The sequence below is a fragment of the Sorex fumeus genome, unplaced genomic scaffold (genome assembly GCF_029834395.1).
Source record: "Sorex fumeus unplaced genomic scaffold, SorFum_2.1 ptg000037l, whole genome shotgun sequence".
Lineage (NCBI taxonomy): Eukaryota > Metazoa > Chordata > Mammalia > Eulipotyphla > Soricidae > Sorex > Sorex fumeus.
The window spans coordinates 28,822,879-28,839,468 of record NW_026606094.1 but is presented as its reverse complement, the minus strand read 5'-3'; positions in this window follow the sequence as shown (position 1 = coordinate 28,839,468).

The window sequence follows — 16,590 nt, the reverse complement described above, 5'->3', positions numbered from 1 at the left end:
CCTCCCTGGAGTGGGGGAAATGGCCTGAGACTACCGAACGCAAGCAGCGGAAGCAGCGGAAGCAGCGGAAGCAGCGGAAGAGATAGACCTCTGCTGTCCTTTTGTGTTTATACAACAGGTAAAAGCATGTATTTCTGTCAGGAGCCCAAATATCTGGTTGTTTTTCTTTATGTAATATTAATTGCATAATATCATTTGGGCCGACCTGAGTTCGATTCCTCCTGCCCCTCTTGGAGAGCCCAGCAAGCTACAACGAGTATCTCGCCCACTCTGCAAAGCCTGGCAAGCTACCCATGACGTATTTGATATGCCAAAAACAGTAACAAGTCTCACAACGGAGACATTACTGGGCCCGCTCGAGCAAATTGATGAACAATGGGAGGACAGTGCTACAGTGCACTTCCTTTTATTTTACAAACTTTTTTAAATTTCAGAAGTCAGTTTCCTTTGAAAAACTCATTACTTAGGCATCACAATATTTTACATTTGGATAATATTCCCAATTTATTGTTTAAATATTTAGAGATCTAGGAAAGGTTTGGTGTTGATTTGTGCTAATAAACTCAATTGCCTTTTCTAAACAATTTCATGTCAAATGTTCAGAACCACCCCAGAAAAAATGTTTTCTTTAGAATAAATAAGGTAAAAGGTAAAGGCCCTCCCGTTGATCGTCGATTTGCTCGAGCGGGCCCAGTAACATCTCCATTGGAGACTTTGTTGTTACTGTGTCTGGCATATCGAATACTCTCGGTAGCTTGCCGGGCTCTCTGAGAGGGGCGGAGGAATCGAACTCGGGTCGGCCATGTTGGCCGCTTGTAAGGCGAACGCCCTACCCGCTGTGCTATCGCTCCAGCCCTTTAGAATAAATAATGCTAAAAAATAGCCATACTTTTAGTTTTTAAAAAAATATTTAAAATATAAACCAAAGCAGAAAGATGATAGTATAATAAATTCCCAAGTATCCATCACCTAGCTTCAACAAATACCAATCCACAAGCAATGCTGCTTTATCTAATCCTTCCATTTCTCTTATCAACTTTTGATATTATTTTGAAGCAAGAGCTAGATGCATAGATTTAATAATACATCCTGGAAAATTCCATAGCAGTATACAGAGATAGTTATTCTGTTTCACAGCTGCATAGCATTTCTTTGCATAGGTGTGCTTCAAGTTATTTGAACAATACCCAATTTATGAACCTGTTGAAAGTTTTGAGTGCTCTGCTTTTACAGTTTTACACACTGATTTATTTTATTTAGGAGGGAGAACTCCCGACAAGTGCTAAGGGGGCTTAGGGCCACTCCATGATATTCTCAACCAATTTAGTTAGGTGCTTCGAAGCTAGAATCTGAGGATTTGGCACTGCTTGGTCCCTGCACTGTGCAGGGCCTCCAGTGCTACACCTGGAAATATTTGGGAGGGGCACTGTGGTGAAAGGGATTGATCTGGGGGCCCCTGACTCTTGGGCTTTTTTCATTTTTCTTATTAATACAGTGCTTATTTGTCTTCCTCTGTCAAACCCTGAGTCAACCATTTTCCTCAGGCATCGTGGGGAAGTTCAGGAAGATAAACATACAGGGCAGAAGAGACATAGGTGAAATAACTTTGGGAGGTGGAGATGGCGGCTTCACATGGTGAAAGGGACAAGAAAGGCCACCTCAGGTATAAGAGTCCCATGGTCTCGGAAAGGGCAAATGTGCTTTATTTTTAAAGATTTTTTTTTAAGTTCTTGAAGTCTTATCATTAAGGTGGCATTAATTTTGAAAACTTTACATTTTTACTTTAAATCCAGGTAATCTTCTCAAAGCACTGCACTTGTAACTATAGTACAGTTTACCTAGGCAACAAAAGAAGGTTATTAGGCTAAATTTATATCAAGTCGTTATATCAAGTGAATATTTATATTATTCTGCTGATGTCTTCCAGCCCTAATATTCTTAAAATAGTCTATATATTTTAGAGCAGGTGAAACACTTTATACAGGAAAGCAGCTTGAAGATACTATAATAGAATTCTGATAGATTTTACAAACTCCAACTCTTACAAAAGAGAAAAGTCACAAGAGTAAGTAAACACAATAGAGGTAAGTACAAAAGTCTCATGTGAATTAAAACCAAAATATCAATTAATTTAATTAAATGCAGAAAGAAAAGAACTGAAGTAGATACCAAGGTTTAAAAAATAAATAAATATTTGAGGATTGATTAATATAGGATTACAAAGTCCATTGTTTTGATATTATCATGCTACTTGCAATATAATTAACTCACAGATGTAAATTTTTAAATGGGACAAAATATATTCTCAATGTATAATATAACAAGAAAATATTTTTTAAAAATCCTAAGTTCTTGGTTGTAAGAATTAAAGAACTCCATAGATTTCAAGTATAGTAGTGATTGTAGAAACTTGTATCCTCAAAATATCTAAATTAATTTATCAAGTATTAATTGAGTTATTTAATGAAGACCAAGAATTTACAAAGATGCAAGTTATTTATAATCTAATGAAGAAGCCAGGCAGAAAAATAAGCAATTGCATGTCATACAGAGAAAGATACTGTAAGTCTAAATTAAGATACCATTCTTAGAAAAACCATTTTAAGATTTTAAAAACAGCTTGTGGTCTAGAATTTAGATTTCAATCTAACAGTTCTAGGAACTGTTTTGCAGAGAGAACTTATCTGAGTCTCTAAAGTTTGGAAAAGTGTATGGATTTTGAAAAAAATAAGTGAATGAATTTTTGAGACAAGCAGGCAATTTAGAGACCAGGAGCTAGCTACTGTGTTATGGGTAGGAAATAGATCCACTGGTGAGCAAAAACCATACACGGTACCTCACCTGAAGGGACAAGAGGGGTGGGGATGCTCACAATCTGGTGAGCTGCACAGAAGTGATCAATGCTCACAAACTGGTGAGCCACACAGAAGTGATCAATGCATAAAGAAAAACAATCTAAAATTATGCATAACTGAAATAAGTTGAAAGCATGGACCACAGAAGCAGAATTGCTGTACATTACACACTCTTCTTGGATGCCATTTGCAAAGCAAGTTTTGCAGTGAAGCCGACTTGATTGATGGGGTAAATGATCAGAATTGTGGTATGCTATAGGAATCAGAGGAAGAGTTCTGATGAGGCTTTCTAGAAGGGAGAAGAAATAAACTCAGCTTTGAGACAGATAAAAATGCCCAGGAAATGAAAAGTGGAGGTAAATAATATTGGACTCCTCTATCAATAATGTTTTGTCTAGGGGTTAAAAGATAAGGTCAAATTAGGAAGCTTTATGAAGAAAAATTAAGCAATAAACATTACAAGGCATACATTGTTTTGAAAGAAATATCATACTTCCTCTTGTGTGTATGTGTGTGTGTGTATGTGTGTGACCAGAGATAAAACCCAGCACTTCACACATGCAGGCAGGTGCTCTAAGGCTGAGCTGTGTACCCAGTCCCAACTTCCTCTTCTTCAAGGCTAAAGAAGCAATCATTATTTTGTTTTTATTTTGAAATCTGAAGAAAATATTTTGTCAGTTATAAAGAATATGTACCAGTCCCTCCACTCAAGGAAAGAAAAAAATACCCTATGAACCACAGAGTGGGACCAAGATTCACAAATGCTGTGACTTTTTGAAAGCACTTTCTCTAAGAAAGCTGTGGCAGGAAACCGTGCTCTTACAATCTTTTATCACAGGACAAGCAAAAGTTTTATTCGCTTTAGGATAACAGAGTGTAATGTAAAGCCCAACAAGATATTGCTCTTCCAAACTCACATTGAACTTCAGGATTATTTTTCCCTCCATAATTAAATTCTTCTGACTGCTATGGTTGATCATGTGTTCCTTTCTCTAGAAGATTATTCTTACAATGCTTCAGAGCCAGATCACGTGGAAGGAGAAAGAGCCTGGAATATTGAGTTTGTTTGCTTCTGTTACCTATATTCATTTAAAGACATGGAAATGTCAAAATAAAATCACAGAACTTGTGCACTTAAAATTGTGTGACAAGTATCTCTCACTCCTGTCAGGGGATCTCTGTGACTATATGTATGTTCTCTTTTGGAAATAATATTAAATGTTTACATTGAACTTCCTTTCTGAGAGACTGCTAGTCCACCATATGACAGACTCAGAAAACTGAGGAGGAAATTATGCATGCAGCAACAGTTACCTCTGATCAGCTTAACCCAACAATCCCAAGAGCCGCAATAACATCACTACTAGTCACAACTGTAACAGATAAAATCATGGCACTTATCCATGACTCTTTTATTCTATGAGAATTACATAGTACTCATTTTAGTATAAAGCAATTTATCAGACTTTAAAAAAAACTGTTCAAAAGCTAAAGACACAGATTTCAGGCCATTTCTTTTCAATGGGGAGTAGAGAAGTCTTTCCTCTTAAAATCAAACCACAACTTTTTCTGTTCCTGAAAAATTTTAAAAAGAAAAAAATCTCCCACAAAAGCAGAAACTTAAAACAAAAAAATTCAAGATACAAAAAAATTACGCTTCCCCCACCCCCACCCCGCCACCCCGTTAAATTTGCATGGAAAAGATTTATTTCATAAATGAAATGTCAAAGCAATAGTTTGGTTGTCCTCCCTTTAACTAAATGCAAACAAACACACAAAAGAAAACAAAGCTCTTAAAAAGGAAGCCCCAAATGCTTAACTAGCCTTTAAATATCCACAGAATTAGACAGTTAAACCTTAAATTATGTGCATTTATAACTAATAAGGCATAGAAAACCTAAGACTGTTACAAGACAAATTCCCCTGCCTGATACGAAGCATGTGAGGCCTGCTGCCAATTTCTTCAGCATTCACTCCCACCTCACTCCCATAAAAAGACTCAAGAAAGCAATTTACTCTCTTCAAAGCTTCTCATGTTTGCCCCCTTTCTCTCCAGAGACCTTCATTAAATAAACCTAGCATTATTCATTTCTGAGTAGGTATCACATGATGGTCAGGCTGGAGAGTATCAACAATGTGGAAGAATTCTCAAGAGAAGTATTTGTGAGTTTTGTCTCCACCTGTGCCCCTGGTTCCCCTCAGCAAGAAGGCTCTCCTTCCCAGTCATCTCTCACCGCACACCAAATCATACCATTTTATGGCACTTTACAAATTAAACAGAGCTTTCCCTTTTAGCATTTCAATTCATCCTTATAGTACCCATGTTCCCTCTGGATTATTATCTCCATTTTATAATGAGGAGACTGAAGTTCAGGGAATATAAATGGTGTAGTCAAGATCATATAGCAATAAAAAGCGGTATTTCTTTAAATCCTTATTTACTGGCTCTAAATTCCTTATCCTTTCCCATTATTTAATGCAGTGCTTTTGCCAAGGTCTCAGCAGACCAACTCAGGATAAATCAACTGAAGGGAAATTGATCTGAAGGGAAATTAATTCTGTGGAACAGTAACTATTGGAGAATTCATGAAATGATTGCGTCTGTAAGATGATTGATTCCTTTGTAAAACTGAGCTGAACATAACAATGGGCTATAGAACTTGTTGCCATAGTTATGAACCAAAGCGAAAGACTTCATGTAGGCAAACTATGGCAGAAACATTGGTGTTATATCTGCATCAGGCCATAGTCATTCTGCAAGCCCAGTCAGGCTTCAGAAGTTCAGAGTACCTGAGAGGCTTATCGGATCTCCGATAACTATTTCCAAATAATTTAATAGAGAGGAGAGTCTGAGTTCCAAATCCTGTGGGAGGTTCAGAAAGCTCAAGTTGGTATGAAACCAACAATTTTCCAGACAGTCTATAAAGCAGTCTCTACATGATTACATGCAATTTAGAAAACTCAAGATATGGGCCATTACTCACTCTTGCTATCAAAATGTGAAAGATTTTCAAATTCTCCTGGATTCTTTGCTTGGCTTTTTAAAAAAACATCAGGAAACAAAACCATAATATAATAGCAGTCTACTTGGTCTTTCTTTATAGGTCATTGCCTTGCAAACCTGCTCTTTCATTCATCCTTCTCCTCTTCTCCCGCTTTTAGCAATCAGAAACTTTGGGTCTTGATGGGCCTATTTCTGTGAGTCTATTTCTGTGGGTTTATTATGCAAAGAACTTCATGAGACATGAAATATCACTGCTTCACATCTGAAACAGTACATGTTTTATTCCTCTATTCTTCCTCCTTCTCCTGTGATTTCATCTACAACCTGGACTAGTGTTTTTTATTTAGTCTCCCAGGATGACATGAAAATGGAAATTATTACTTTGAAATTTGTTAATTTAGACTTGAATCTCATTCTTCTCTTTTCAGTGAGATCCTGGGCAAGATGCTCAGTGACTAAATGACTGTCTTCTGAAGTGGGCTATGATTTGAGTTGTGAAGATTAAATGAGACAGTGCAAGTGAAGCCTCAGTCTAGACCTGAGCTCAGTAGGTGTCAGCTCCTTCCTTCCAATGCCTGCTTCGTTTGCTTCTTTTATTAAAACTTATATTAATTTGAGAGGAAACCACAAAAACAGAGGTCAGTCTGAGACTGCACCAAGTCTTTCAGGAACCTATAGGCTGGGAAAGATAACCTGGGTACTCTCAAACACATATTTGTCCCATAGCACTACCTCGGATTTCATGTGAGAGTCCTGGTAAGCCTAGGTTTTAAATAGCAGTGTAGCACTGTCCTCCCATTGTTCATGGATTTGCTCGAGCGGGCACCAGTAATGTCTCCATTGTGAGACTTGTTAATGTTTTCGGCATATCGAATACACCACAGGGAGCTTGCTAGGCTCTGCCCTGTGGGCCAGAAACTCTTGGTATCTTGCCGGGTTCTCTGAGAGGAGTGGAGGAATCGAAATAGGGTTAGCCACGTGCAAGGCAAATGCCCTACCTGCTGTGCTATTGCTCCAACCCAGGTTTTAAATACTATCATGAAACGTTTGACTCTAGGATGAGTGATTGCATAGCACATTGGGAAATGGAAAAAAAGAATGGAAACAACATACATTTTAAAAGTTCTTCAAAGTATGTTTCTGAGTCAGGGCAGAGTAAGCTTGAGACAGAAAGTAAGATAGTTTCCTCTTCCATGTCTAGAAATGCTTCTTTGGTCATTGCATAACTCCTTCCTATCTGCAGGCTTCCCCCTGGCCTTAGCAGATCTCCACTGTAATCTTCCTTCCACCTTCTCGTGCATTGCTTACTCAATGTCTTTCCTTCCTCTAAAGGCAAGGGTTCTTATGTTAAATATGGTTACAAAAATCTTTACCCAGTCAATTTTCCTACATGTATTGGGTTTTTATTTTAATTTGGTGAGATTTTTGGCAGTGCGCAGGGCTTACTCCTGGCTCTGTGCTCTGGTGTCAGTACTGGCGGAGCGGGAGAGACCATGTGGTGTGCTGGGGATTGAACCCGGGCTGACCTCACACAACCCCTTACACAAGCCCTACCCACTGTACTATCTCTCCAACTTCCTACCTCTACACTAGAAAATAAATAAACAAAGCAGGCTCCTTTGAGTTGTGCAACAGGGAGAGTTAGTGAGAAAACAAACCGTTGTGGGACCACGAGGCACTCTGACCTGCCAGGCCAGAGCTCAGTAGTGAACGGTGGAATTTGGACATTTATGAAAGTCTTTTTTCCGCCAGGTGGAACTTGTGGGATAGTGGCAAGGTTCTAGAACAATCACCAATCCTACAACTTCAGAAAATGAGGCAGGAAGAACTAAGGAGAGTGGGTTCCAAAGAGTTGAGAGTCCCAAGAGTTAAGGTGTCAAGGTCAACTAGGAGTGTGCCAACCCAGGAGCCTGCACTGGTTGACCTGACAAAGAGACACTGCTTCAGAAAATTGTATGGACTTTATGACTGAGAATGTGGGGATACCACAGAGGGAATGTGGTATACTCACACTCATGGACATGACATATCTCAGGAGGAGTAAGTCTGGCCAGACACCAACTACTGACCAGTCAACCATCCTGAAACCATAAATGTTACCAAATAAGCCTGGACTGAGTCTCACACCCAAGAGGAAAACAGTACAAGTTTTTCATAACCCTCAAAATTAAACAATATGCTTTTATTTCATAGAATAAAGGAAAAAGTTTCCCAAGAATTAAAAAATATATTAAACAAATGTATTCTTATTACAGGGAAATTAATGTTATTAAAATATTCCCTATTAAAATATCCTTGGTACCAGAGAAACAGTACAGCATGTAAGGTGTCTGCTATGTATGTGATTGACCTGGTTCAGTCCTTTGCACCCTATAACCTACCCTCTCCAGCACAACCAGGAGTGATCCCTGAGTGCAGAGCCAGGAGTAAGCCCTGAGCATTACTAGTTATGACCCCCAAGTCAAATTTAAAAAAACATATACAATATATAATAAATGTATATATCTTTATGCATGTAAAGAATATTAACAAATGAGTAATCTAAGCTTCTATCTCAAAAATTTAGAAAGAGGACAATAAGTCCCATTTAAGCAGAAGCAAAAAAAAAAGGGAAATTTAAGAGCAGGTAACAAGTCTGGAAAGAGAAAAACAATAGAGAAAAATCAATAAAACCAAAAGATTTTTTGAAAGGTTAATAAAATTGAAAAATCTTGATGAAGACTGACAAAGAGAAAAAATAGAACTAAGAAAAGTTAGCAGCATCAGAAATGTACTGGAACAGTCATTATAAACCCCCAATATTCATAAATAATTATTATAAAAATATATTCTAAAACTTGAATGTAGTTAATTCGTTGATGGAAATGTCAAACTACCAGAATGTACCCCAAATTAAACAGGTAGCCTTCAATCCACAACACTGCAGGTGATCCTGGAAGTTCCACCCGGAATGATCCCTGAGCACAAAGTCAGGAGTAAGCCCTGAACACAGTGAGTGTGCCCTCCACACACCTCCCTCCAAACCAAGAAGTAACCTAAAAAAGTTCTAAAATGTTTTCTAAATAGAAAGCGAGTAAAAAGGGAATCCACCTGCCAAGGCGGGGGCGGGGGGACGGGGGTGGGGCATGAAGGATACTGGGAACATTGGTGGTGGAGAATGGGCACTGGTGGAGGAATGGGTACTGGATCATTGTATGACCGATACGTGAGTACAAAAGTTTGTAAGTCTGTAACTATCTCATAATGATACATTAAAAAATTTTAAAAAATTTTAATGTCTGCAAACATAAAATCAGGTTTTATCATTGAAAAGAATTTTTTAATAATATTAACCAGAAAGATGTATGATAAAATTAATTTAATGGCTACTAATCTGAGTAAATAGGTTTTAAATCATAAAAAATAAAATGTTTCCTAAAGATAGAATTAATATCTATTTTTAAAATAACCAAATATAAATTTTACAAAAATTTAAAAATTATAAATTTAACAGAATGGATATAACAATGAAAGAATTTATAAATTTGAAAGTTAAGAGTCCTGTAGCTCTGTAACACTGTCCTCCCGTTGTTCATCAATTTCCTCGAACAGTCCCAGTAACATCTCCATTGTGAGACTTGCTGTTACTGTTTAGCATATCGAATAGGTCACGGGTAGCTTGCCAGGCTTTGCTGAGTGGGCGAGATACTCTCGGTAACTTGCCGGACTCTCTGAGAAGTTATTATTCTTATTATTATTCCATTACTATTCTTCTTTCCCATAGTTTATGTTTCTTAGATATCCTATGAATTCCAAATAGGGTTTCTTTCCTTTTTATAGAAGTTCATAATGTATTTTCTTAGAGGGTCTGTTTAATAATGAATAATTTCTTTAATTATTATTTAAAAACCATTTAATCTTGAATTGGGCTGGAGTGATAGCACAGCGGGTAGAGCATTTGCCTTGCATATAGCCGAACCGAGTTCAATTCAACATGGCGTATTCAACATGCCAAAAACAGTAACAAGAAGTCTCCCAATTTTTTGTGAGACGTTATTGGTCCCACTTGAGCAAATCGATGAACGGTAGGACAATGCTACAGTGCTAATCTTGAATTATTACCTAGCTGGTAAAGTATTCTTGGTTGGAAGTCTTTTCCATTCAGTACATTCTTTTGACTTTTTTTCAGGTCTTTTCAGATGTTTTTCACTGCTTAACTTTGAACCTACTGATTTAATTTTTATTCTTTCCAAGATGCTGTTGAGCCCCTCCATTATAATTTTATGTTCAGCTACTTCATTCTACTGTTCTATTATTTCTTTTTTATTATTATTTTAAATGCACTCATTTTTGTTTTTATTTTTATTTATATTTTTTATTGAATCACTGTGAGATAGATCCTTACAAAGCTGTTCATGATTAGTTCACAGTCAGTGTTCCAACACCCATCCTTCCACCAGTCTATATTTCCCAGCACCAGTGTCCCCAATTTCCCTCTCATCACCCCACCAATCCCCAGCGTACCTCTACAGAAGGTGCTTTTCTTCTCTCTCTCTCTCTCTCTCCTCTCTCCTCTTTCTCTCCACTCTCTTTCCCCCATCTCTCCCCCTCTTCCTCTCTCTCCCCCTCTCCCTTTCTTTCCCTCCCCCTCTCTCTCCCTCTCTTTCTCCCTCTCTCTTCCTTTTGGGCATTGTGGTTTGCAACACAGCTATTGAAAGGTTATCAGAAATATTCCTTTACCTACTTTCAACACTCAGTTCTTGTCCAACATGATCATTTCCAGCTATTTTTGTCATACTGTTCTCTTCTTTTTTGTCTTCACTGAAGCTATTTTCCATTTATCTCTTCATTTCAGTAGCACTGTAGCAATGTCCTCCCATTGTTCATCGATTTGCTTGAGTGGGCATCAGTAATGCCTCACAACAAATTGGGAGACTTGTTGTTACTGTTTTTGGCATATCAAATACACCATGAGTAGCTTGCCAAGCTCTGCTGTGCGGGCAAGATACTCTTGGTAGCTTACTGAGCTCTCCGAGAGGGGCGAAAGAATCGAACCCGGGTTGGCCATGCACAAGGCAAATAAATAAGCACCATTAAGTCTCCTCCTTTGAAGTTTTCTTAAAGTGTCTTAGATAGCTCAATTGTATTAGGAATTTTTCTAGTCTGCTATATTGATCCATCAGTGGTGAGTGAGTCAGTTCATTATGTCTTGTGCTAATTGTGGATCTGTGTTTTAGCGGGCCAAGGTGACAACTGGGGAATTTCCAGTCACAGATGTCTGGCTCCTACTGTGGAACTAAGTTTAGGTGAGCCCGGCCAATGACCATGGGGTTAAACAACACAGGGGCAGAGAACACCTATAATCAAGACTAAGTTGGCTTAAGTAGTGATCAAGGGGTTCAAAATTACCAGGATCTGTAGCCACTGGACTGGTTTGATCACATGACCTGGGCTTTCCTTATGTCCTTTACTCTGAAAGTTTTGTTCATAATATTCGGGATGGTTTCTGTATATATTAAAGCAAGTTTTGGTGTAAATTTGCTGTGATTGCGGAGAATTGTAAACACTGGTTCCCCTGTTCACACCAATTTCTATTTTTTAAAAGAGTGCTAGAATTTTTATTCATGAATCAATGCATCACTGTGCTTTATTAGACTGAATATGTTTTGGGGGTACAATGTCACACCTCTTCAAGATGTATATTAGCACACCACATCTACCAGCAAAGTACCAATATCCCTTTCTTTTAAAAAAAATTATTAGTAGAACACACGGTTGGAGCAATAGGACAGCAGTAGGGCATTTGCCATGTGCGCAGCCAGCCCGACCAAGGTGGGTGCGATTCCTCCACCTCTCTCGGAGAGCCTGGCAAGCTACCAGAGAGTATCTCGCCCACACAGCAAAGCCTGGCAAGATGCTCGTGACATATTAAATATGCCAAACACAGTAACAAAAAGTCTCAAAAAGGAGACGTGACTGGGCCCGCTTGAGCAAAGCGATGAACAACGGGAGGACAGTGAAACACCATGAGTTAAAGTAGTAGACTTACAAGTTTTTGTGCTTGGGTTTCAGTTATACAATGATCGAGTACCCATCCATCCACCAGTGCCATTCTCCACCACCAATGATCCCAGTATCCCTCCTACCGCCCCAGCTACCCCATCGCATCCCACCTTTTGTTCTCTTTCTCCTTTTGGGTGCTGAGGTTTGCAAAAGAGGCATTGAGTGGCAATCATATTCAGTCTATAGTCTACTTTCAGCATGCATCTCCCATCCTGGGAGATCCTCCCAACACCCTTTACTTGGTGTTCCCTTCTCTATCTGAGCTGCCTTTTCCCCTAGCATGTGCGGCTGGCCTCCAAGCCATGGAGTGAACCGCCTGGTACTTAGCTCAGCTATTCTTGGATGTTAGTCTCCTATTTTGGAACTTTATATTCCCCAGATGAATGCAGTCTTTCTATGTCTGTCACTCGCTTTCTGACTCATTTCACTTAGCATGATACTTTCCATGTAGTATCACTTGTATGTAAATTTCATGCCTTATCTTTTCTAAGAGCTGCATAGTACTCCATTGTGTAGATGTACCAAAGTTTCTTTAACCAGTCATCTGTTCTCAGGCACTCGGGTTTTTTCCAGATTCTGGCTATTGTGAACAGTGCAGCAATGAACATAGTAGTGCAGATGTCATTTCGACTGTAGCTTTTCTTGCCTCTCTGGGATATATTCCCAGGAGTGGTATTGCTGGGTCAAATGGGAGCTCAATTTCTAATTTTTTGAGAATCGTCCATACTGTTTTCCTAAATGGCTGAACCAGTCGGCATTCCCACCAGCCGTGAAAGAGGGTCCCTTTCTCGCCACATCCGTGCCAACACTGGTTGCTTTTGTTCTTTCGGATGTGGGCCAGTCTCTGTGGTGTGAGATGATATCTCATTGTGGTTTTGATCTGCATCTCCCTGATGATTAGTGATGTAGAGCATTTTCTCATGTGCCTTTTAGCCATTTGGATTTCTTCTTTGAGAAAGTTTCTTTTCATTTCATCGCCCCGTTTTTTTTTTTTATGGGGTTGGATGTTTTCTTCTTGTGGAGTTCAACCAGTGCTTTGTATATCCTCAATATCAATCCCTTATCGGGTGGGTATTGGGAAAATATCCCTTCCCATTCTGTAGACTGTCTTTGTAGGTTGGTCACTGTTTCTTTTGAGGTGCAGAAGCTTCTTAGTTTAAGATAGTCCCATTTGTCTATCTCTGTTTTTACTTGCTTGGCCAATGGCATAACATCTTTGAAGATACCGTTAGGTTCAATGTTGTGGAGGGTTTTGCCAACCTTATCTTCAATGTACCTAATGGATTCCAGTCTGATGTTGAGGTCTTTAATCCATTTTGATCTTACTTTTGTACATGGTGTTAGGCAGAGATCTGAGCCCACTTTTTTGCTTGTAGCTGTCCGGTTTTGCCAGCACAATTTGTTAAATAGGCTTTCTTTGCTCCACTTCACATTTCTTGCTCCCTTATCAAAGACTAAATGATCATATGTTTGGGGGAGATGTCAGTATATTCAACTCTGTTCCATTGGTCTGCAGCTCTGCCTTTGTTCCAGTACCATGCTGTTTTAATTATTACTGCTTGGTAGTAGAGTTTGAGGTTGGGAAGGGTAATGCATCCCCACATCTTTTTCCCAAGAATTGCTTAAGCTATTCATGGGTGTTTGTTGTTCCATATGAATTTCAGGAGTGCTTGATCTATTTCTTTGAATAATTTCATGGATGTCCTTATAGAGAATGCATTGAATATGTATAAGGATTTGGAGAGTATTGCCATTTTGACAACGTTAATTCTTCCTATCCATGAGCAGGAGTTATGTTTCCATTTCCTCGTGTACTCTTTTATTTCATGGAGTAGCGTTTTGTAGTTTTCATTGTAGTGGTCCTTTACCTTTTTAGTGAGGCTGATTCCGAGGTATTTGACTTTCTGGGGCACAATTGTGTGTGGGTTTTTTCCTGTCACTTTCCTGTGTCTCATTATTTGTGTATAGGAAAGCCATGGGTTTTTGGACATTAATTTTATAGCCTCTGACTTTACTGTACAGGTCTATTGTTTCTAGGAGTTCTTGGTAGAAGATTTAGGATTCTCTAGATATAGTATCATATCATCTGCAAGTAGTGAGAGCTTGATTACTTCCTTTTCTATCTGGATGCCTTTAGTGTCTTTTTCTTGCCTAATCGCTATTGAAAGTACTTCCAGTTACTATATTGAACAGAAGTGGTGATAGTGGGCATCCTTGTCTTGTCCCTGATTTTAGGTGGAAGACCCTTAGTTTTTCCCCATTGAGGATAATGCTTGCCATGGGTTTGTCGTAGATGACTTTGACTATCTTGAGGAAAGTTCCTTCAAACCCCATTTGTGAGAGTTTTTGTCATGAATAGGTGCTTGATCTTGTCAAAAGCTTTCTCTGTGTCTATTGATATGATCATATGGTTTTTAGCTTTACTTTTGTTACTATGAGGGATTACATTGATTGATTTCAAATGTTAAACTATCCTTGCATCCCTGGAATGAATCCCACTTGTTCGTGGTGTATGATGTTTTTGATGAGTTTTGGACTCTATTTGCTAATATTTTGTTGAGGATCTTCACATCCATATTCACCAGAGATATGGCCTATAGTTTTCTTTTTTGGTGGTGTCTTTGTTTGCTTTTGGTATTAGGAAAATATGCGACTCATAGAAAATGTTTGGGAGAGTTCCTGTTTTTTCAATTTCCTAGAAAAGCTTGAGGAGAACTGGCAAAAGATCTTCTTTAAATGTTTGGAAGAGCTCTGGAAAGAAAGATGGCGGCCGCATGGGAGCCTTGTGGACAGCAGGTTTGAGCCGGGCTCAGCGGGAGCGGCGGGGACCTCATGGGAAGGGGGACTTTGTGGGCCATCCCCCACGCCCCACCGAGGTCGCCAGCTGCCCCCCACGAGCGGCTCTCTGGCATGGCCATGGCCCCGGAGGCACAAGGACTTAGCACAGAGAACCAGCAGCTTGGAGCAGAAAAGCAAATGGACTATGTGTTAAACCGCGCCACCAAGCCTGCCCGGAGGGGAAAGGGTGTTGACCGGCCCGCCCGCTCCTCTCTGGAAAGAAAGATGGCGGCCGCACGGGAGCCTTGTGGACAGCAGGTTTGAGCCGGGCTCGGCGGGAGCGGCGGGGACCTCATGGGAAGGGGGGCTTTGTGGGCCGTCCCCCACGCCCCACCGAGGTTGCCAGCTGCCCCCTATGAGCGGCTCTCCGGCACGGCCACGACTCCAGGGCACAGAAGCCAGTCTCTTAACTATCTAACTTTTAATAGAAATTCTTCCGGGGTCAATAAGTAAAATAGCAGAAATTCAAAACCGCGCGGCTGCGATAGCAGCCGCGCGACATCATTTTATTCTTAAACCAAGTTGTAGAAAGCAAATCATTTCACAACGCTGTTTCAGCATATCTGATTGTGGGGGGTGGGTCGTAAACTCTAAACAATAATTGTGCATCTTCTATCGAAACAATCTATCTAGTCAAAGTAGATAGAGTATTAACTAGAACTCATCTGCCTCACAAGAATTGGGAGGGGTGGGAGGTGGGGGTCTATTGGGGTTCGGGGTTAAAAATAAGTATTTGTAAAGGGAAATGTGTTTGATATTTACAGGACTGAGACCTAAACCCGAAAGCTCTGTAACTTTTCCCACAGTGATTCAATAAATAAATAAATTATAAAAAATAAATAAATAAATAAATGTTTGGAAGAATTCACTAGTGAATCTGTCTGGGCCTGGGCTTTTGTTTTCGGGATTACAGTTTCAATTTCCTTGATATGAATGGGTCTATTCAGGTATCGCAGGTCTTCTTGGTTCAATCTTGGGAGATTATAGGAATCCAGGAATTGATCCATTTCTTCTAGCTTCTCTAGTTTCATGGCATACAGACTCTCAAAGTAGTCTCTGATGATCTTTTGAATTTCATTGGTTTCTGTTGTGATGTCCCCTTTCTCATTTCTGATTTGGTTTATTAGGGTTCTCTCTCTCTCTTTCTTAGTGAGTCTTGATAGTGGTATACCAATCTTGTTTATTTTCTCAAAGAACCAACTCTTAGTTTCATTGACATTTCGAATTGTTTTTTGGGTTTCTGTGTTGTTGATTTCTGCTCTAAGTTTTATTATTTCTTTCCTTCGGCCAAATATGGGTTCCTTTTGTTGGTCTTTTTCTAAGATCTTGAGCTGTGAGGTTGGGTTATCTATGTAGGCCCTTTCTTCCTTCCTTAGGAATGCTTGCAACGCTATAAATTTCCCTCTTAACACGGCTTTAGCTGCGTCCCATAGGTACTGGTAGCTCGTGTCTTCATTCTCATTTGTTTCCAGGTATCTTTTGATTTCATCCTTGACTTCCTTCCTGACCCACTCATTGTCCAACATTGAGTTGTTTAATTTCCAGGTGTTTGATTTGTTTCTCGGTGTCTTTGTGTGATTCACTTCTATCTTGATACAGTGCATTGGGGTCTGAAAAGATTGTTGATACTATTTATATCTTCCACATTCTATTGAGGTATGATTTGTGGCCTAGTATGTATATTTTGGAATATGTTCCGTGTGCACTGGAGAAGAATGTGTATTCTTTCTTTTTGGGGTGTAAAGCCCCGTATAGCTCTGCTATCCCTCTCTCTTATATTTATTCCTCCAAAGCCAATGTTTCCTTGCTGAGTTTTGTCCTTGTTGATCTATCCAGAAGTGATAAGGCAAT